General features: G+C 45.0%; 12 non-coding genes across 12 annotated transcripts; all 12 read left to right on the top strand.

Annotated features, from left to right (window-relative positions):
* Positions 1 to 3,677: 3,677 nt before the first annotated feature.
* Positions 3,678 to 3,749, top strand: trnag-ucc (transfer RNA glycine (anticodon UCC)). The gene has a single exon. It is a non-coding gene; the product is annotated as a tRNA-Gly (tRNA).
* A 110-nt stretch (positions 3,750 to 3,859) lies between these two features.
* trnaa-ugc (transfer RNA alanine (anticodon UGC)) lies at positions 3,860 to 3,931 on the top strand. Its single transcript has one exon. It is a non-coding gene; the product is annotated as a tRNA-Ala (tRNA).
* Positions 3,932 to 5,817: 1,886 nt separating this feature from the next.
* trnag-ucc (transfer RNA glycine (anticodon UCC)) lies at positions 5,818 to 5,889 on the top strand. Its single transcript has one exon. It is a non-coding gene; the product is annotated as a tRNA-Gly (tRNA).
* A 110-nt stretch (positions 5,890 to 5,999) lies between these two features.
* Positions 6,000 to 6,071, top strand: trnaa-ugc (transfer RNA alanine (anticodon UGC)). The gene has a single exon. It is a non-coding gene; the product is annotated as a tRNA-Ala (tRNA).
* Positions 6,072 to 7,925: 1,854 nt separating this feature from the next.
* Positions 7,926 to 7,997, top strand: trnag-ucc (transfer RNA glycine (anticodon UCC)). Its single transcript has one exon. It is a non-coding gene; the product is annotated as a tRNA-Gly (tRNA).
* A 110-nt stretch (positions 7,998 to 8,107) lies between these two features.
* On the top strand, positions 8,108 to 8,179 carry trnaa-ugc (transfer RNA alanine (anticodon UGC)). The gene has a single exon. It is a non-coding gene; the product is annotated as a tRNA-Ala (tRNA).
* Positions 8,180 to 10,033: 1,854 nt separating this feature from the next.
* On the top strand, positions 10,034 to 10,105 carry trnag-ucc (transfer RNA glycine (anticodon UCC)). Its single transcript has one exon. It is a non-coding gene; the product is annotated as a tRNA-Gly (tRNA).
* Positions 10,106 to 10,215: 110 nt separating this feature from the next.
* On the top strand, positions 10,216 to 10,287 carry trnaa-ugc (transfer RNA alanine (anticodon UGC)). Its single transcript has one exon. It is a non-coding gene; the product is annotated as a tRNA-Ala (tRNA).
* Positions 10,288 to 12,176: 1,889 nt separating this feature from the next.
* trnag-ucc (transfer RNA glycine (anticodon UCC)) lies at positions 12,177 to 12,248 on the top strand. The gene has a single exon. It is a non-coding gene; the product is annotated as a tRNA-Gly (tRNA).
* Positions 12,249 to 12,358: 110 nt separating this feature from the next.
* Positions 12,359 to 12,430, top strand: trnaa-ugc (transfer RNA alanine (anticodon UGC)). Its single transcript has one exon. It is a non-coding gene; the product is annotated as a tRNA-Ala (tRNA).
* A 1,889-nt stretch (positions 12,431 to 14,319) lies between these two features.
* Positions 14,320 to 14,391, top strand: trnag-ucc (transfer RNA glycine (anticodon UCC)). Its single transcript has one exon. It is a non-coding gene; the product is annotated as a tRNA-Gly (tRNA).
* A 110-nt stretch (positions 14,392 to 14,501) lies between these two features.
* Positions 14,502 to 14,573, top strand: trnaa-ugc (transfer RNA alanine (anticodon UGC)). Its single transcript has one exon. It is a non-coding gene; the product is annotated as a tRNA-Ala (tRNA).
* The last annotated feature ends 6,011 nt before the right edge of the window (positions 14,574 to 20,584 follow it).

Raw genomic sequence — 20,584 nt, 5'->3', positions numbered from 1 at the left:
TGTGGTGCGTTCTTATTTAAAACGTGGCTTCAGTTCATTCAAGTTTTTGGACCACTCTTCACGTTCTGCTCACTTGTATTCTTCTCTTTACTGCCTTTAATTTGACTGAAAAGTAAAAGAAAAGTGCCTATACGAAACATTATGAAGCCTGATTAATATATTAATGATTTAATTTCGCTTCAGGAATTAATCAAGTATTATAAATTGATTTTCCTTCAACAGAATTTTATTTGTTCTTAAAGTTTTCACTGAAAGAATGGTTGGACCAAAACTACCGATACAGACATGTTACTGAGTTTACATAGTGGATATAAAACATTTATGCACCCAGGTTTTTAAAAATAGAACAGACTTTAACATTAGTGTCAGAATGGTCTGATTTTTCAACAAAAAAGAAAGAAAGAGAAAGAAATATGAAGTACAGGTAGTTAGCAATATTTTGAGTTTAAAATCGCCAAAGCCCTGACTGCACAAATCTACACATGTTTTCGTGTAGGATTTTCTATTTGTATCGCTGTAAAACCTGTAGTAGTAAAAGTAATTCAAACTCAAACTATTCAAGGAAACCGATTGCCTGCAAACATTTAAGTTTATTAACTAAAATAATTAAAGTATATATAATTGATTTAATTAAGCAACTGGTGTTGCACACATTATACAATTATACAATTAAAGTAAAGAAAACTCAACTTTATTGAGTTGTTTTCTGCATTCCAAATGAGGCATTTACCTATTGTTCTTCAGCTCACATATTCAATAAAACTCGGATTAGTTAGTTTTCTTGTATTAAATCAGTCATTCCATTCTACTTCTGACAACTTAAAACTTGGCAACTCAGTTTATTTATGGAAACTTATTGCCTCAAGTCATTTAATCAACACAAAACCAACATCTTGAACAATTTAAACAATTTATTTACTGCGCATTTAAAAGCCATTTCTTCAATTCAACAGTTCTCCCTTGGTATACAGTACATTCCAGGAATAAATTGGGGAGGGGGCAGGATTTTGTATAAAAATTATTCAGTGAACAAAAACAAAAATAATTCTGAATCAGCAAATCAATAGAATAGTTGCGGTTGACATTACAATGAAAATGTATTCAACAGCTATCACTTTGAAAAAAAAGTGCTTTCAATTGAGTTTAAGAACTAATTAGTGAATTACAATGCTAAAAAAATAAATAAAAGATTATACATGAGATATTATGGAAAAGTATTTTTTGAAATAGCATGTATAGGGAACAGACTGAATATGCATACAGTAACATTCAGAATCTCAATTTATTTTTGATTCTGTGCGATGGTGGTGGTGAGCATAGCTGCCTTCCAAGCAGTTGACCCGGGTTCCATTCCCGGCCATCGCAGCACTACTTTTGTGAAAAATCTGAATTTTCACAGTTCATCAGAGTTCATTCTCTGGATTTCGTAACTCTTAGAACTTCCTGTCTTCGTAAAGGATGAATTATGTTCACAGTTAGACAAACTCACAAGATGAATTGGACTTGGTGCTTGCTATTGAACATCAATGCCTTCAAAAAGCTTTAATGTTCATGAGGAATATATATAGGACACATACATATGTATGCATTTACACTCACCGGCCACTTTATTAGGTAAAATAACTGCTCCAACTGCTCTTCGACGAAAACTTCTAAGCAGCCAATCACATGGCAGCAAATCAACGCAATTAGGCACGTAGACATGGTCAAGAGAATCTGCTGTAGTTCAAACCAAACATCAGAATGAGGAGTACAGTGAGTTAAGTGACTTTGGACATGGTCGGCAACATATTATTTGTGTTAATAAACCACACGACGTAAGAAAGAGTAATCAGCAACACTGATTGTTCCATAAAGGATGAATTATGTTCACAGTTAGACAAACTCACAAGATGAATTGGTCTTGGTGCTTGCTATTGAACATCAATGCCTTCAAAAAGCTTTAATGGTCATGAGGAATATATATGGGACACATACATATGTATGCATTTACACTCACCGGCCACTTTATTAGGTAAAATAACTGCTCCAACTGCTCTTCGACGAAAACTTCTAACCAGCCAATCACATGGCAGCAAATCAACGCAATTAGGCACGTAGACATGGTCAAGAGAATCTCCTGTAGTTCAAACCAAACATCCGAATGAGGAGTACAGTGAGTTAAGTGACTTTGAACGTGGCATGGTTATTGGTAACAGACGGGCTGGTCTGAGTATTTCAGAACCTGCCGATCTACTGGGATTTTCCCGCACAAACCTTTCTGGGGTTCACAGAGAGTCATCGGAAAAAGAGAAAATATCCAGTGGGCGGTAGTTCCTTGGGGGCAAATGCCTTGTGGATGTCAGAGGTCAGAAGAGAATGGCTAGACTGGTTGTAGCTGATAGAAAGGCAACAGTAACTCAAATAACCACTGGTTACAACCGAGGTATGCCGAAGGGCATCTCTGAATGCACAACACATCAAACCTTGAGGCGGATGGGCCACAGCAGCAGAACCACACTGGGTACCACTCCTGTCTGCTAAGAACAGGAAACCGAGGCTTCAATTCACTCACTCAGGTTCACCAAATTTGGACAACAGAAGTTTGGGAAAAGGTTGCCTGGTATGATGAGTCTCAATATCGGCTGCGACATTCTGATGGTATGGTCATAATTTGCCATCACAACATGAAAGCATGGATCCATCCTGCCTTGTATCAACGGTTCAGGCTGGTGGTGGTGGTGGTGTAACGGTTTGGGGGATATTTTTATGGCACACTACCAATTTAACATTGGGCCAATGCCACAGCCTACCTGAGTATTGTTGCCGACCATGTCCATCCCTTTATGACCGCAGTGTACCCATTTTCTGATGGCTACTTCCAGCAGGATAACGCGACGTGTCATAAAGCCCAAATCATCTCAGAACGGTTTGTTGAACATGACAATGAGTTCACTGTCCTCAAATGGCCTCCACAGTCACCAGATCTCAAACCAATAGAACACCTTTGGAATGTGGTGGAACGGGAGATTCACATCATGGATGTGCAGCCGACAAATCTGCAGCAACTGCGTGATGCCATCATGTCAATATGGACCAAATTCTCTGAGGAATGTTTCCAGTACCTTGTTAAATCAATGCCACGAAGGATTAAGGCAGTTCTGAAGGGAAAAGGGCGTCCAACCCGGTACTAGCAAGGTGTACCTATTAAAGTGACCATTGATTGTATATAGACTCATGTCTAACCTTCAGGACCCCATTGTTCAAAAGCAATCCAGCAAGATTGATCCAGTGGGGCTCAAAGAAGCAGGATCCTGAAATCTGGTTGTTTCAAGTAAAGGTGAATAAGTATATATCCAGTTTACAATCAGCCCATGGATTTAAACGCTTTATTCTGGCTAATCAAATTTACCCTCTCTGTTTAAAGGTTAGGAGGAGTTATGCAACATTGCCACCTTCGGAATTTCACGCAGACAGTCCAGGTAATAATTCACCCTGAAGTCAAGAAAAGCACTGATGTCCAAGTTAATTCAAAACAGAGCAAAGCAAAGCAGCAGCATTGTTGAGGTTAGGGTCCCCCAGCATCTAGTCATCTAGTCCTGCATTTTGCTGCAAAGCGGACAGACAAACCTCAGTCCCATTGAAAACCGGATTTGCCCTGTGTTGCGGAAATTATGACGTTTATGTGCCAAATCTGTGCGATGGTGGTATAGTGGTGAGCATAGCTGCCTTCCAAGCAGTTGACCCGGGTTGGATTCCCGGCCATCGCAGCACTACTTTTGTGAAAAATCTGAATTTTCACAGTTCATCAGAGTTCGTTCTCTGGATTTCGTAACTCTTAGAACTTCCTGTCTTCGTGTCTTCAAGACAACCCCCTGAAGGGGATGTAGCTCAGTGGTAGAGCGCATGCTTTGCATGTATGAGGCCCCGGGTTCAATCCCCGGCATCTCCATTATTTGTGTTAATAAACCACACGACGTGAGAAAGAGTAATCAGCAACACTGATTGTTCCATAAAGGATGAATTATGTTCACAGTTAGACAAACTCACAAGATGAATTGGTCTTGGTGCTTGCTATTGAACATCAATGCCTTCAAAAAGCTTTAATGGTCATGAGGAATATATATGGGACACATACATATGTATGCATTTACACTCACCGGCCACTTTATTAGGTAAAATAACTGCTCCAACTGCTCTTCGACGAAAACTTCTAACCAGCCAATCACATGGCAGCAAATCAACGCAATTAGGCACGTAGACATGGTCAAGAGAATCTCCTGTAGTTCAAACCAAACATCCGAATGAGGAGTACAGTGAGTTAAGTGACTTTGAACGTGGCATGGTTATTGGTAACAGACGGGCTGGTCTGAGTATTTCAGAACCTGCCGATCTACTGGGATTTTCCCGCAAAAACCTTTCTGGGGTTCACAGAGAGTCATCGGAAAAAGAGAAAATATCCAGTGGGCGGTAGTTCCTTGGGGGCAAATGCCTTGTGGATGTCAGAGGTCAGAAGAGAATGGCTAGACTGGTTGTAGCTGATAGAAAGGCAACAGTAACTCAAATAACCACTGGTTACAACCGAGGTATGCCGAAGGGCATCTCTGAATGCACAACACATCAAACCTTGAGGCGGATGGGCCACAGCAGCAGAACCACACTGGGTACCACTCCTGTCTGCTAAGAACAGGAAACCGAGGCTTCAATTCACTCACTCAGGTTCACCAAATTTGGACAACAGAAGTTTGGGAAAAGGTTGCCTGGTATGATGAGTCTCAATATCGGCTGCGACATTCTGATGGTATGGTCATAATTTGCCATCACAACATGAAAGCATGGATCCATCCTGCCTTGTATCAACGGTTCAGGCTGGTGGTGGTGGTGGTGTAACGGTTTGGGGGATATTTTTATGGCACACTACCAATTTAACATTGGGCCAATGCCACAGCCTACCTGAGTATTGTTGCCGACCATGTCCATCCCTTTATGACCGCAGTGTACCCATTTTCTGATGGCTACTTCCAGCAGGATAACGCGACGTGTCATAAAGCCCGAATCATCTCAGAACGGTTTGTTGAACATGACAATGAGTTCACTGTCCTCAAATGGCCTCCACAGTCACCAGATCTCAAACCAATAGAACACCTTTGGAATGTGGTGGAACGGGAGATTCACATCATGGATGTGCAGCCGACAAATCTGCAGCAACTGCGTGATGCCATCATGTCAATATGGACCAAATTCTCTGAGGAATGTTTCCAGTACCTTGTTAAATCAATGCCACGAAGGATTAAGGCAGTTCTGAAGGGAAAAGGGCGTCCAACCCGGTACTAGCAAGGTGTACCTATTAAAGTGACCATTGATTGTATATAGACTCATGTCTAACCTTCAGGACCCCATTGTTCAAAAGCAATCCAGCAAGATTGATCCAGTGGGGCTCAAAGAAGCAGGATCCTGAAATCTGGTTGTTTCAAGTAAAGGTGAATAAGTATATATCCAGTTTACAATCAGCCCATGGATTTAAACGCTTTATTCTGGCTAATCAAATTTACCCTCTCTGTTTAAAGGTTAGGAGGAGTTATGCAACATTGCCACCTTCGGAATTTCACGCAGACAGTCCAGGTAATAATTCACCCTGAAGTCAAGAAAAGCACTGATGTCCAAGTTAATTCAAAACAGAGCAAAGCAAAGCAGCAGCATTGTTGAGGTTAGGGTCCCCCAGCATCTAGTCATCTAGTCCTGCATTTTGCTGCAAAGCGGACAGACAAACCTCAGTCCCATTGAAAACCGGATTTGCCCTGTGTTGCGGAAATTATGACGTTTATGTGCCAAATCTGTGCGATGGTGGTATAGTGGTGAGCATAGCTGCCTTCCAAGCAGTTGACCCGGGTTGGATTCCCGGCCATCGCAGCACTACTTTTGTGAAAAATCTGAATTTTCACAGTTCATCAGAGTTCGTTCTCTGGATTTCGTAACTCTTAGAACTTCCTGTCTTCGTGTCTTCAAGACAACCCCCTGAAGGGGATGTAGCTCAGTGGTAGAGCGCATGCTTTGCATGTATGAGGCCCCGGGTTCAATCCCCGGCATCTCCATTATTTGTGTTAATAAACCACACGACGTGAGAAAGAGTAATCAGCAACACTGATTGTTCCATAAAGGATGAATTATGTTCACAGTTAGACAAACTCACAAGATGAATTGGTCTTGGTGCTTGCTATTGAACATCAATGCCTTCAAAAAGCTTTAATGGTCATGAGGAATATATATGGGACACATACATATGTATGCATTTACACTCACCGGCCACTTTATTAGGTAAAATAACTGCTCCAACTGCTCTTCGACGAAAACTTCTAACCAGCCAATCACATGGCAGCAAATCAACGCAATTAGGCACGTAGACATGGTCAAGAGAATCTCCTGTAGTTCAAACCAAACATCCGAATGAGGAGTACAGTGAGTTAAGTGACTTTGAACGTGGCATGGTTATTGGTAACAGACGGGCTGGTCTGAGTATTTCAGAACCTGCCGATCTACTGGGATTTTCCCGCAAAAACCTTTCTGGGGTTCACAGAGAGTCGTCGGAAAAAGAGAAAATATCCAGTGGGCGGTAGTTCCTTGGGGGCAAATGCCTTGTGGATGTCAGAGGTCAGAAGAGAATGGCTAGACTGGTTGTAGCTGATAGAAAGGCAACAGTAACTCAAATAACCACTGGTTACAACCGAGGTATGCCGAAGGGCATCTCTGAATGCACAACACATCAAACCTTGAGGCGGATGGGCCACAGCAGCAGAACCACACTGGGTACCACTCCTGTCTGCTAAGAACAGGAAACCGAGGCTTCAATTCACTCACTCAGGTTCACCAAATTTGGACAACAGAAGTTTGGGAAAAGGTTGCCTGGTATGATGAGTCTCAATATCGGCTGCGACATTCTGATGGTATGGTCATAATTTGCCATCACAACATGAAAGCATGGATCCATCCTGCCTTGTATCAACGGTTCAGGCTGGTGGTGGTGGTGGTGTAACGGTTTGGGGGATATTTTTATGGCACACTACCAATTTAACATTGGGCCAATGCCACAGCCTACCTGAGTATTGTTGCCGACCATGTCCATCCCTTTATGACCGCAGTGTACCCATTTTCTGATGGCTACTTCCAGCAGGATAACGCGACGTGTCATAAAGCCCGAATCATCTCAGAACGGTTTGTTGAACATGACAATGAGTTCACTGTCCTCAAATGGCCTCCACAGTCACCAGATCTCAAACCAATAGAACACCTTTGGAATGTGGTGGAACGGGAGATTCACATCATGGATGTGCAGCCGACAAATCTGCAGCAACTGCGTGATGCCATCATGTCAATATGGACCAAATTCTCTGAGGAATGTTTCCAGTACCTTGTTAAATCAATGCCACGAAGGATTAAGGCAGTTCTGAAGGGAAAAGGGCGTCCAACCCGGTACTAGCAAGGTGTACCTATTAAAGTGACCATTGATTGTATATAGACTCATGTCTAACCTTCAGGACCCCATTGTTCAAAAGCAATCCAGCAAGATTGATCCAGTGGGGCTCAAAGAAGCAGGATCCTGAAATCTGGTTGTTTCAAGTAAAGGTGAATAAGTATATATCCAGTTTACAATCAGCCCATGGATTTAAACGCTTTATTCTGGCTAATCAAATTTACCCTCTCTGTTTAAAGGTTAGGAGGAGTTATGCAACATTGCCACCTTCGGAATTTCACGCAGACAGTCCAGGTAATAATTCACCCTGAAGTCAAGAAAAGCACTGATGTCCAAGTTAATTCAAAACAGAGCAAAGCAAAGCAGCAGCATTGTTAGGGTTAGGGTTGCTGCAAAGCGGACAGACAAACCTCAGTCCCATTGAAAACCGGATTTGCCCTGTGTTGCGGAAATTATGACGTTTATGTGCCAAATCTGTGCGATGGTGGTATAGTGGTGAGCATAGCTGCCTTCCAAGCAGTTGACCCGGGTTCGATTCCCGGCCATCGCAGCACTACTTTTGTGAGAAATCTGAATTTTCACAGTTCATCAGAGTTCGTTCTCTGGATTTCGTAACTCTTAGAACTTCCTGTCTTCGTGTCTTCAAGACAACCCCCTGAAGGGGATGTAGCTCAGTGGTAGAGCGCATGCTTTGCATGTATGAGGCCCCGGGTTCAATCCCCGGCATCTCCATTATTTGTGTTAATAAACCACACGACGTAAGAAAGAGTAATCAGCAACACTGATTGTTCCATAAAGGATGAATTATGTTCACAGTTAGACAAACTCACAAGATGAATTGGTCTTGGTGCTTGCTATTGAACATCAATGCCTTCAAAAAGCTTTAATGGTCATGAGGAATATATATGGGACACATACATATGTATGCATTTACACTCACCGGCCACTTTATTAGGTAAAATAACTGCTCCAACTGCTCTTCGACGAAAACTTCTAACCAGCCAATCACATGGCAGCAAATCAACGCAATTAGGCACGTAGACATGGTCAAGAGAATCTCCTGTAGTTCAAACCAAACATCCGAATGAGGAGTACAGTGAGTTAAGTGACTTTGAACGTGGCATGGTTATTGGTAACAGACGGGCTGGTCTGAGTATTTCAGAACCTGCCGATCTACTGGGATTTTCCCGCAAAAACCTTTCTGGGGTTCACAGAGAGTCATCGGAAAAAGAGAAAATATCCAGTGGGCGGTAGTTCCTTGGGGGCAAATGCCTTGTGGATGTCAGAGGTCAGAAGAGAATGGCTAGACTGGTTGTAGCTGATAGAAAGGCAACAGTAACTCAAATAACCACTGGTTACAACCGAGGTATGCCGAAGGGCATCTCTGAATGCACAACACATCGAACCTTGAGGCGGATGGGCCACAGCAGCAGAACCACACTGGGTACCACTCCTGTCAGCTAAGAACAGGAAACCGAGGCTTCAATTCACTCACTCAGGTTCACCAAATTTGGACAACAGAAGTTTGGGAAAAGGTTGCCTGGTATGATGAGTCTCAATATCGGCTGCGACATTCTGATGGTATGGTCATAATTTGCCATCACAACATGAAAGCATGGATCCATCCTGCCTTGTATCAACGGTTCAGGCTGGTGGTGGTGGTGGTGTAACGGTTTGGGGGATATTTTTATGGCACACTACCAATTTAACATTGGGCCAATGCCACAGCCTACCTGAGTATTGTTGCCGACCATGTCCATCCCTTTATGACCGCAGTGTACCCATTTTCTGATGGCTACTTCCAGCAGGATAACGCGACGTGTCATAAAGCCCGAATCATCTCAGAACGGTTTGTTGAACATGACAATGAGTTCACTGTCCTCAAATGGCCTCCACAGTCACCAGATCTCAAACCAATAGAACACCTTTGGAATGTGGTGGAACGGGAGATTCACATCATGGATGTGCAGCCGACAAATCTGCAGCAACTGCGTGATGCCATCATGTCAATATGGACCAAATTCTCTGAGGAATGTTTCCAGTACCTTGTTAAATCAATGCCACGAAGGATTAAGGCAGTTCTGAAGGGAAAAGGGCGTCCAACCCGGTACTAGCAAGGTGTACCTATTAAAGTGACCATTGATTGTATATAGACTCATGTCTAACCTTCAGGACCCCATTGTTCAAAAGCAATCCAGCAAGATTGATCCAGTGGGGCTCAAAGAAGCAGGATCCTGAAATCTGGTTGTTTCAAGTAAAGGTGAATAAGTATATATCCAGTTTACAATCAGCCCATGGATTTAAACGCTTTATTCTGGCTAATCAAATTTACCCTCTCTGTTTAAAGGTTAGGAGGAGTTATGCAACATTGCCACCTTCGGAATTTCACGCAGACAGTCCAGGTAATAATTCACCCTGAAGTCAAGAAAAGCACTGATGTCCAAGTTAATTCAAAACAGAGCAAAGCAAAGCAGCAGCATTGTTAGGGTTAGGGTTGCTGCAAAGCGGACAGACAAACCTCAGTCCCATTGAAAACCGGATTTGCCCTGTGTTGCGGAAATTATGACGTTTATGTGCCAAATCTGTGCGATGGTGGTATAGTGGTGAGCATAGCTGCCTTCCAAGCAGTTGACCCGGGTTCGATTCCCGGCCATCGCAGCACTACTTTTGTGAGAAATCTGAATTTTCACAGTTCATCAGAGTTCCTTCTCTGGATTTCGTAACTCTTAGAACTTCCTGTCTTCGTGTCTTCAAGACAACCCCCTGAAGGGGATGTAGCTCAGTGGTAGAGCGCATGCTTTGCATGTATGAGGCCCCGGGTTCAATCCCCGGCATCTCCATTATTTGTGTTAATAAACCACACGACGTAAGAAAGAGTAATCAGCAACACTGATTGTTCCATAAAGGATGAATTATGTTCACAGTTAGACAAACTCACAAGATGAATTGGTCTTGGTGCTTGCTATTGAACATCAATGCCTTCAAAAAGCTTTAATGGTCATGAGGAATATATATGGGACACATACATATGTATGCATTTACACTCACCGGCCACTTTATTAGGTAAAATAACTGCTCCAACTGCTCTTCGACGAAAACTTCTAACCAGCCAATCACATGGCAGCAAATCAACGCAATTAGGCACGTAGACATGGTCAAGAGAATCTCCTGTAGTTCAAACCAAACATCCGAATGAGGAGTACAGTGAGTTAAGTGACTTTGAACGTGGCATGGTTATTGGTAACAGACGGGCTGGTCTGAGTATTTCAGAACCTGCCGATCTACTGGGATTTTCCCGCAAAAACCTTTCTGGGGTTCACAGAGAGTCGTCGGAAAAAGAGAAAATATCCAGTGGGCGGTAGTTCCTTGGGGGCAAATGCCTTGTGGATGTCAGAGGTCAGAAGAGAATGGCTAGACTGGTTGTAGCTGATAGAAAGGCAACAGTAACTCAAATAACCACTGGTTACAACCGAGGTATGCCGAAGGGCATCTCTGAATGCACAACACATCGAACCTTGAGGCGGATGGGCCACAGCAGCAGAACCACACTGGGTACCACTCCTGTCAGCTAAGAACAGGAAACCGAGGCTTCAATTCACTCACTCAGGTTCACCAAATTTGGACAACAGAAGTTTGGAAAAAGGTTGCCTGGTATGATGAGTCTCAATATCGGCTGCGAAATTCTGATGGTATGGTCAGAATTTGCCATCACAACATGAAAGCATGGATCCATCCTGCCTTGTATCAACGGTTCAGGCTGGTGGTGGTGGTGGTGGTGTAACGGTTTGGGGGATATTTTTATGGCACACTACCAATTTAACATTGGGCCAATGCCACAGCCTACCTGAGTATTGTTGCCGACCATGTCCATCCCTTTATGACCGCAGTGTACCCATTTTCTGATGGCTACTTCCAGCAGGATAACGCGACGTGTCATAAAGCCCGAATCATCTCAGAACGGTTTGTTGAACATGACAATGAGTTCACTGTCCTCAAATGGCCTCCACAGTCACCAGATCTCAAACCAATAGAACACCTTTGGAATGTGGTGGAACGGGAGATTCACATCATGGATGTGCAGCCGACAAATCTGCAGCAACTGCGTGATGCCATCATGTCAATATGGACCAAATTCTCTGAGGAATGTTTCCAGTACCTTGTTAAATCAATGCCACGAAGGATTAAGGCAGTTCTGAAGGGAAAAGGGCGTCCAACCCGGTACTAGCAAGGTGTACCTATTAAAGTGACCATTGATTGTATATAGACTCATGTCTAACCTTCAGGACCCCATTGTTCAAAAGCAATCCAGCAAGATTGATCCAGTGGGGCTCAAAGAAGCAGGATCCTGAAATCTGGTTGTTTCAAGTAAAGGTGAATAAGTATATATCCAGTTTACAATCAGCCCATGGATTTAAACGCTTTATTCTGGCTAATCAAATTTACCCTCTCTGTTTAAAGGTTAGGAGGAGTTATGCAACATTGCCACCTTCGGAATTTCACGCAGACAGTCCAGGTAATAATTCACCCTGAAGTCAAGAAAAGCACTGATGTCCAAGTTAATTCAAAACAGAGCAAAGCAAAGCAGCAGCATTGTTGAGGTTAGGGTCCCCAAGCATCTAGTCATCTAGTCCTGCATTTTGCTGCAAAGCGGACAGACAAACCTCAGTCCCATTGAAAACCGGATTTGCCCTGTGTTGCGGAAATTATGACGTTTATGTGCCAAATCTGTGCGATGGTGGTATAGTGGTGAGCATAGCTGCCTTCCAAGCAGTTGACCCGGGTTCGATTCCCGGCCATCGCAGCACTACTTTTGTGAAAAATCTGAATTTTCACAGTTCATCAGAGTTCGTTCTCTGGATTTCGTAACTCTTAGAACTTCCTGTCTTCGTGTCTTCAAGACAACCCCCTGAAGGGGATGTAGCTCAGTGGTAGAGCGCATGCTTTGCATGTATGAGGCCCCGGGTTCAATCCCCGGCATCTCCATTATTTGTGTTAATAAACCACACGACGTAAGAAAGAGTAATCAGCAACACTGATTGTTCCATAAAGGATGAATTATGTTCACAGTTAGACAAACTCACAAGATGAATTGGTCTTGGTGCTTGCTATTGAACATCAATGCCTTCAAAAAGCTTTAATGGTCATGAGGAATATATATGGGACACATACATATGTATGCATTTACACTCACCGGCCACTTTATTAGGTAAAATAACTGCTCCAACTGCTGTTCGACGAAAACTTCTAACCAGCCAATCACATGGCAGCAAATCAACGCAATTAGGCACGTAGACATGGTCAAGAGAATCTCCTGTAGTTCAAACCAAACATCCGAATGAGGAGTACAGTGAGTTAAGTGACTTTGAACGTGGCATGGTTATTGGTAACAGACGGGCTGGTCTGAGTATTTCAGAACCTGCCGATCTACTGGGATTTTCCCGCAAAAACCTTTCTGGGGTTCACAGAGAGTCGTCGGAAAAAGAGAAAATATCCAGTGGGCGGTAGTTCCTTGGGGGCAAATGCCTTGTGGATGTCAGAGGTCAGAAGAGAATGGCTAGATTGGTTGTAGCTGATAGAAAGGCAACAGTAACTCAAATAACCACTGGTTACAACCGAGGTATGCCGAAGGGCATCTCTGAATGCACAACACATCGAACCTTGAGGCGGATGGGCCACAGCAGCAGAACCACACTGGGTACCACTCCTGTCAGCTAAGAACAGGAAACCGAGGCTTCAATTCACTCACTCAGGTTCACCAAATTTGGACAACAGAAGTTTGGAAAAAGGTTGCCTGGTATGATGAGTCTCAATATCGGCTGCGACATTCTGATGGTATGGTCAGAATTTGCCATCACAACATGAAAGCATGGATCCATCCTGCCTTGTATCAACGGTTCAGGCTGGTGGTGGTGGTGGTGGTGTAACGGTTTGGGGGATATTTTTATGGCACACTACCAATTTAACATTGGGCCAATGCCACAGCCTACCTGAGTATTGTTGCCGACCATGTCCATCCCTTTATGACCGCAGTGTACCCATTTTCTGATGGCTACTTCCAGCAGGATAACGCGACGTGTCATAAAGCCCGAATCATCTCAGAACGGTTTGTTGAACATGACAATGAGTTCACTGTCCTCAAATGGCCTCCACAGTCACCAGATCTCAAACCAATAGAACACCTTTGGAATGTGGTGGAACGGGAGATTCACATCATGGATGTGCAGCCGACAAATCTGCAGCAACTGCGTGATGCCATCATGTCAATATGGACCAAATTCTCTGAGGAATGTTTCCAGTACCTTGTTAAATCAATGCCACGAAGGATTAAGGCAGTTCTGAAGGGAAAAGGGCGTCCAACCCGGTACTAGCAAGGTGTACCTATTAAAGTGACCATTGATTGTATATAGACTCATGTCTAACCTTCAGGACCCCATTGTTCAAAAGCAATCCAGCAAGATTGATCCAGTGGGGCTCAAAGAAGCAGGATCCTGAAATCTGGTTGTTTCAAGTAAAGGTGAATAAGTATATATCCAGTTTACAATCAGCCCATGGATTTAAACGCTTTATTCTGGCTAATCAAATTTACCCTCTCTGTTTAAAGGTTAGGAGGAGTTATGCAACATTGCCACCTTCGGAATTTCACGCAGACAGTCCAGGTAATAATTCACCCTGAAGTCAAGAAAAGCACTGATGTCCAAGTTAATTCAAAACAGAGCAAAGCAAAGCAGCAGCATTGTTGAGGTTAGGGTCCCCCAGCATCTAGTCATCTAGTCCTGCATTTTGCTGCAAAGCGGACAGACAAACCTCAGTCCCATTGAAAACCGGATTTGCCCTGTGTTGCGGAAATTATGACGTTTATGTGCCAAATCTGTGCGATGGTGGTATAGTGGTGAGCATAGCTGCCTTCCAAGCAGTTGACCCGGGTTGGATTCCCGGCCATCGCAGCACTACATTTGTGAAAAATCTGAATTTTCACAGTTCATCAGAGTTCGTTCTCTGGATTTCGTAACTCTTAGAACTTCCTGTCTTCGTGTCTTCAAGACAACCCCCTGAAGGGGATGTAGCTCAGTGGTAGAGCGCATGCTTTGCATGTATGAGGCCCCGGGTTCAATCCCCGGCATCTCCATTATTTGTGTTAATAAACCACACGACGTAAGAAAGAGTAATCAGCAACACTGATTGTTCCATAAAGGATGAATTATGTTCACAGTTAGACAAACTCACAAGATGAATTGGTCTTGGTGCTTGCTATTGAACATCAATGCCTTCAAAAAGCTTTAATGGTCATGAGGAATATATATGGGACACATACATATGTATGCATTTACACTCACCGGCCACTTTATTAGGTAAAATAACTGCTCCAACTGCTCTTCGACGAAAACTTCTAACCAGCCAATCACATGGCAGCAAATCAACGCAATTAGGCACGTAGACATGGTCAAGAGAATCTCCTGTAGTTCAAACCAAACATCCGAATGAGGAGTACAGTGAGTTAAGTGACTTTGAACGTGGCATGGTTATTGGTAACAGACGGGCTGGTCTGAGTATTTCAGAACCTGCCGATCTACTGGGATTTTCCCGCAAAAACCTTTCTGGGGTTCACAGAGAGTCGTCGGAAAAAGAGAAAATATCCAGTGGGCGGTAGTTCCTTGGGGGCAAATGCCTTGTGGATGTCAGAGGTCAGAAGAGAATGGCTAGACTGGTTGTAGCTGATAGAAAGGCAACAGTAACTCAAATAACCACTGGTTACAACCGAGGTATGCCGAAGGGCATCTCTGAATGCACAACACATCGAACCTTGAGGCGGATGGGCCACAGCAGCAGAACCACACTGGGTACCACTCCTGTCAGCTAAGAACAGGAAACCGAGGCTTCAATTCACTCACTCAGGTTCACCAAATTTGGACAACAGAAGTTTGGAAAAAGGTTGCCTGGTATGATGAGTCTCAATATCGGCTGCGACATTCTGATGGTATGGTCAGAATTTGCCATCACAACATGAAAGCATGGATCCATCCTGCCTTGTATCAACGGTTCAGGCTGGTGGTGGTGGTGGTGGTGTAACGGTTTGGGGGATATTTTTATGGCACACTACCAATTTAACATTGGGCCAATGCCACAGCCTACCTGAGTATTGTTGCCGACCATGTCCATCCCTTTATGACCGCAGTGTACCCATTTTCTGATGGCTACTTCCAGCAGGATAACGCGACGTGTCATAAAGCCCGAATCATCTCAGAACGGTTTGTTGAACATGACAATGAGTTCACTGTCCTCAAATGGCCTCCACAGTCACCAGATCTCAAACCAATAGAACACCTTTGGAATGTGGTGGAACGGGAGATTCACATCATGGATGTGCAGCCGACAAATCTGCAGCAACTGCGTGATGCCATCATGTCAATATGGACCAAATTCTCTGAGGAATGTTTCCAGTACCTTGTTAAATCAATGCCACGAAGGATTAAGGCAGTTCTGAAGGGAAAAGGGCGTCCAACCCGGTACTAGCAAGGTGTACCTATTAAAGTGACCATTGATTGTATATAGACTCATGTCTAACCTTCAGGACCCCATTGTTCAAAAGCAATCCAGCAAGATTGATCCAGTGGGGCTCAAAGAAGCAGGATCCTGAAATCTGGTTGTTTCTTTTTTTTTTTTTTTTTTTTTTTTTTTTTTTTTTTTTTTTTTTTTTTTTTTTTTTTTTTACCTTGTCTGCACACATATTATTGATTGATACCATGACGGTAGAAACCAAAAGTGTATATATGTGCATTATTACTATATGTAATATATACATATATATACGCACACATATGCGTACACATACATAAATATACACATACAAACCCAGTGGTTTTTTTTTTTTTTTTTTTTTTTTTTTTTTTTTTTTTTTTTTTTTTGGGGGGGGGGGGAGGGGGTGGGGGGGGGTGGTGACGACATCCACTGCCAATCCAGGAAGCAGGAACACACGGAGACACACGTCAAGCACTGGAAATCTGCAACAAAAAAAACCACAAACAAAGCACGAAACCGGCACGGAGCCATCCAAAACACGAACAGCAATCGACCTAAATCTTGAGATCTGATCGCAGTCTGAGCTAAGCTATCGCTACCGCTACCTAAACCCAAAAACTAGAGAGCCAGCATGCAGGTGAACAAGCCAGTGTGTATGTCTATGTGTGTGTGTGTGTATGTATATGATCATGCATGTGTGTGTGTGTGTGTGTGTGTGTGTGTGTGTGTGTGTGTGTGTGTGTGTGTGTGACTAAATTACTATATGTGTGTGTGTGTGTGTGTGTGTGTGTGTGTGTGTGTGTGTGTGTGTGTGTGTGTGTGTGTGTGTATGTGTGTGTGTGTGTGTATGTGTGTGTGTGTGTGTGTGTGTGTAATAAACCAAACAAAGCTCCACCTGAAGTGTATCTATAGTGGGGGAGGGGGGGGAGCAACCCCGCCACCCGTGAGACCAGAGGCCGACAAGGAAGAGCCCGGAACCCAGGCCACCGGCAACCCCACAGAGGGGAGAAGTAGGAGGGAGGCAACCCACCGCCTGCGAGGCCCCCCCCCCCCCACCCGGCGGCGGCCGAGGGGGCCCGCGGGCGGGGCCCCCACGGCGCGGAAAGAAGCAGCCAGGGATCCCGCGGCGGCGGACCGCGACCCAGGCAATCCCCGGCCACCCGGTCCGGGCCGGACACGCGGCCAGGAGGCCCTCACCCTTCAGGCCAGCGACCCCCACCCGGCAGGGGGCCAGCCCGCCCGGAGAGACAGAGCCGCCCCGGCCGCCGACGCGGGCAGGCGCACCCGTCCCCCACGAAAGTGGCCCTCCAAGACCAGAGGGGCGCCCCGCCGTAGAGGCAGCGGGGGGGACCGGAGACGGGCCCGGAGAGAGGGAACCCCCCAACAAGGCGACACCCGCGCAGGCCCGACAACGGAGGGCCCCAGACCCAGGCATCCCATTCATTCATCCATTCACCTATCCGATACCTATACTAATAATAATATAATATACTATACATAATAATAATAATAATACTAATAATAATACTAATAATAATAATAATAACCATCTTTGTATAATATAATATTGATAAATTATTAAGTTTTTGATGTCCTGCCAATGGAGGCTCAAATCCTCCATGGCAGGACCCTTCCATACCGCATTCTCACCGACACAGACATACAATCACGCACCGTTTCCCCCTCCCCGGGGGGATCCAGCACCGCCAGAAGGCACCCCAGGCTGCACGGCGGGCCCCGCCAGGCCCGGGTAACCCGACCCACCCGTCCCAGGCCCAGGCCGGTGAGGGAACGCGGGTGATGTGGGACCCCCTCCCGCCCCTTGTGTTGAGTGCATGTGATTAATGCCATAAAAACAGGGAGGAGGGAGGGCCAAGTATCGATTGACACAGACCCCCCCCCCCTCCCGAACTACGTGTCCTTGTCAAATGTATTTATTAAGTGTTGAATGTGCAGTGTCTATTTTGCTGTTAAAACCGTGAGGCGGGGAGTGCCAGGCCCCGCGGGACAGTGCCCCACACGACCCGGACCCCCCGCCTTCCGCCTATGTGCGTATGAATCGTGTAGGGGGGGCAAGAGGGGGAGCGGAGGCCGAAGCCAGGAAGCAGGACCAGCAAAGCCGGCCCTGATAAGACACCCGCGTCCCCCCACCGGCCGTCCAGTAGACGGGGGCCGGCCCCCCGAGCCGGGCAAGGGCCCCACCGTACCTCCAAGGGCGCCCCCGGCGCCGCCGGAGCCCCCAGACGGAGGAGGAAACGGTCCAACATCCTCCCATTCATACTGACAACATAAGACATAGATACCTGGGAATGGTGCCACCCCGCCGTCGCGCCCGCCCGTGCACCCCCCGGTCAGGGGAAGCCCGCTCCCCGGACCCGGCCCCACCCCCCCCCGAGGCCACCCCGGCGGACACCCCAAGGGTCCCGGAGTCCCCACATCCGCAGGGGCACTTGGCCCCCGCCCAGCGACGGAGGACCAAGGCAGCAATGCCCCCCCAGCGCAGACAGCCACCCCCCACCCAGGCAGGGCCGGGCCCTCCGGGTGGGACCCCCACGTCCACGGCCCCGCCCCCCCCGGGAGGCCCGGAGACGCCCCAGCCACAGCCCCCCGCCCGAGCCCTCCCCAGCCACCCCCCCCCACCGCCATGAGGTAACCCCCCCCCACAGGCCCCCAAGGCCCCCACCGGCTAGGGACAGGGCCCCGCGGCCCCCCCCACCGCCCCCCAGGGGCCACCAGAGGCCCGCGCCCCAGGCCCCCCAAGCCGACCCCCAACCCCAAGGGCTACGAGATCACCACCCCCCCGCCCCCACTAGGTAACGAAGCCAATAAACGGGGACCACAGAGAGTGCAATTCAGCCGAATGTTGTTCAGTGGAGGCAGACATTATCTCACTACTAATATGATCTGATAAAAGATTCCTAAAATGGTTGATACATAAACTGGATTTTTGTTTCCAATTTACTAAAATGGTTTTCTTTGCGATACATAAGGCAGTGAGAACCCGGTGTGTCCAATTAGGATCTATTTGAGTGTCTCCCAGGTGACCTAATATACATACCGTGGGGCATACTGGGATTCTGTGGTTGATCCATGTGGATAAATCCTCACAAATCTCCTTCCAGAACCTCTGTACCGGTGTACAGAACCATAAAGCATGCATATAATTATCTGGGGTGTTCTCTGTGCACTGTGAACAGATATTAGAGGTGACAAAGCCCATCTGGAACATCCTTTGTCCAGTATAATGTATTCTATGAAGAACTTTGTACTGTATAAGTTGTAGGTTTGGGTTTTTAGTCATAGTAAACGTATTTAAGCATATTTGTGACCAAGAAAACTGGTCGGTATTAAGAGAGAGATCCGCCTCCCACTTAGAGATCGGGAGAGAGACTGAATCGTCCAGTTTAGACACTAACCTGTAGAGTTTTGATAACAACTTTAAAGTGCTTAGATTCAATAAATCTATTATCTTAGCGGGAAGTTGTAAATCTAATTGGCTAATTTTGTATGTTTTATTTATTATTGCCTTAAGTTGTTGATACTCTAAAAATTTATTCCTGCTAACTCCGTATTGAACAATAAGTGTATTGAAAGGTACAAACTGTCCTCCTACAATTACGTGCTGTAAGTACCGTATTCCTTGATCTCTCCATTGAACGAAGTTAACCATCTTTTTATCATTTTTCACGATGTCTGGGTTGTTCCATATGGGTGTACGGTCACATGGAAAAAGTGAAATTTTAGCTATTTTAAGAAATTCCCACCAAGCTGATAAAGTTGTGCTAATATTAATGCTTTTGAAACATTGATGACGTTTGATACTTTGACTAATAAATGGTAACTCTGAGATTTCTAGTTCATTACAAAACACTTGCTCTGAGTCCAGCCATTGACTATCTAAAGGATGATCTTTTGACCATTTTACAATATACTGTAACTTACTGGCTATGAAGTAATACTGAAAATTAGGTAATTCTAAACCTCCATATTCTTTGGATTTTTGCAATGTCTTTAAACTAATACGTGGAGTTTTATTTTTCCACAGAAATTTTGATACATATGAGTCCAACGATTTAAACCAGGAAAGAGGGGGTTTGCATGGTATCATTGAGAAAAAATAATTTACTTTTGGTAAAACCATCATTTTAATGGTGGCTATTCTACCCATGAGCGAAATGGGGAGAGAGCTCCATCTGGAAAGATCATCTTCTATTTTCTTTATAAGCTGAACATGATTTAATTTTATTAACTCTGACAGCCTAGGGGAGATGTTTATGCCTAAATATCTAATGTTCCCTGATTGTAATTGAGTATTGGTTATATTCCTAAAATTGCAGTTAACACACAGAACAGTGGATTTAGACCAATTAATAGAATAATCAGACAGAGATGAAAATCCCTCTATAAGTGCAATTGTCTGTGATAGTGAAGATCGTGAGTTCTGGAGGAAGAGGAGTACGTCATCCGCATAAAGACTAATTTTGTGCTCTAATATTTTACATTGTATACCTTTAATATTTTGATTTTGTCTAATAGCTGCTGCTAAAGGTTCAATAAATATTGCAAATAATGAGGGAGAGAGAGGGCAACCCTGTCTAGTGCCTCTTTGCAAGGTAAAAC

Source organism: Cololabis saira, chromosome 11 (assembly GCF_033807715.1).
Source record: "Cololabis saira isolate AMF1-May2022 chromosome 11, fColSai1.1, whole genome shotgun sequence".
Classification (NCBI taxonomy): Eukaryota; Metazoa; Chordata; class Actinopteri; order Beloniformes; family Belonidae; genus Cololabis; species Cololabis saira.
The sequence above is the reverse complement of the archived record's forward strand: the minus strand, read 5'-3'. Positions and strand labels throughout refer to the sequence as shown.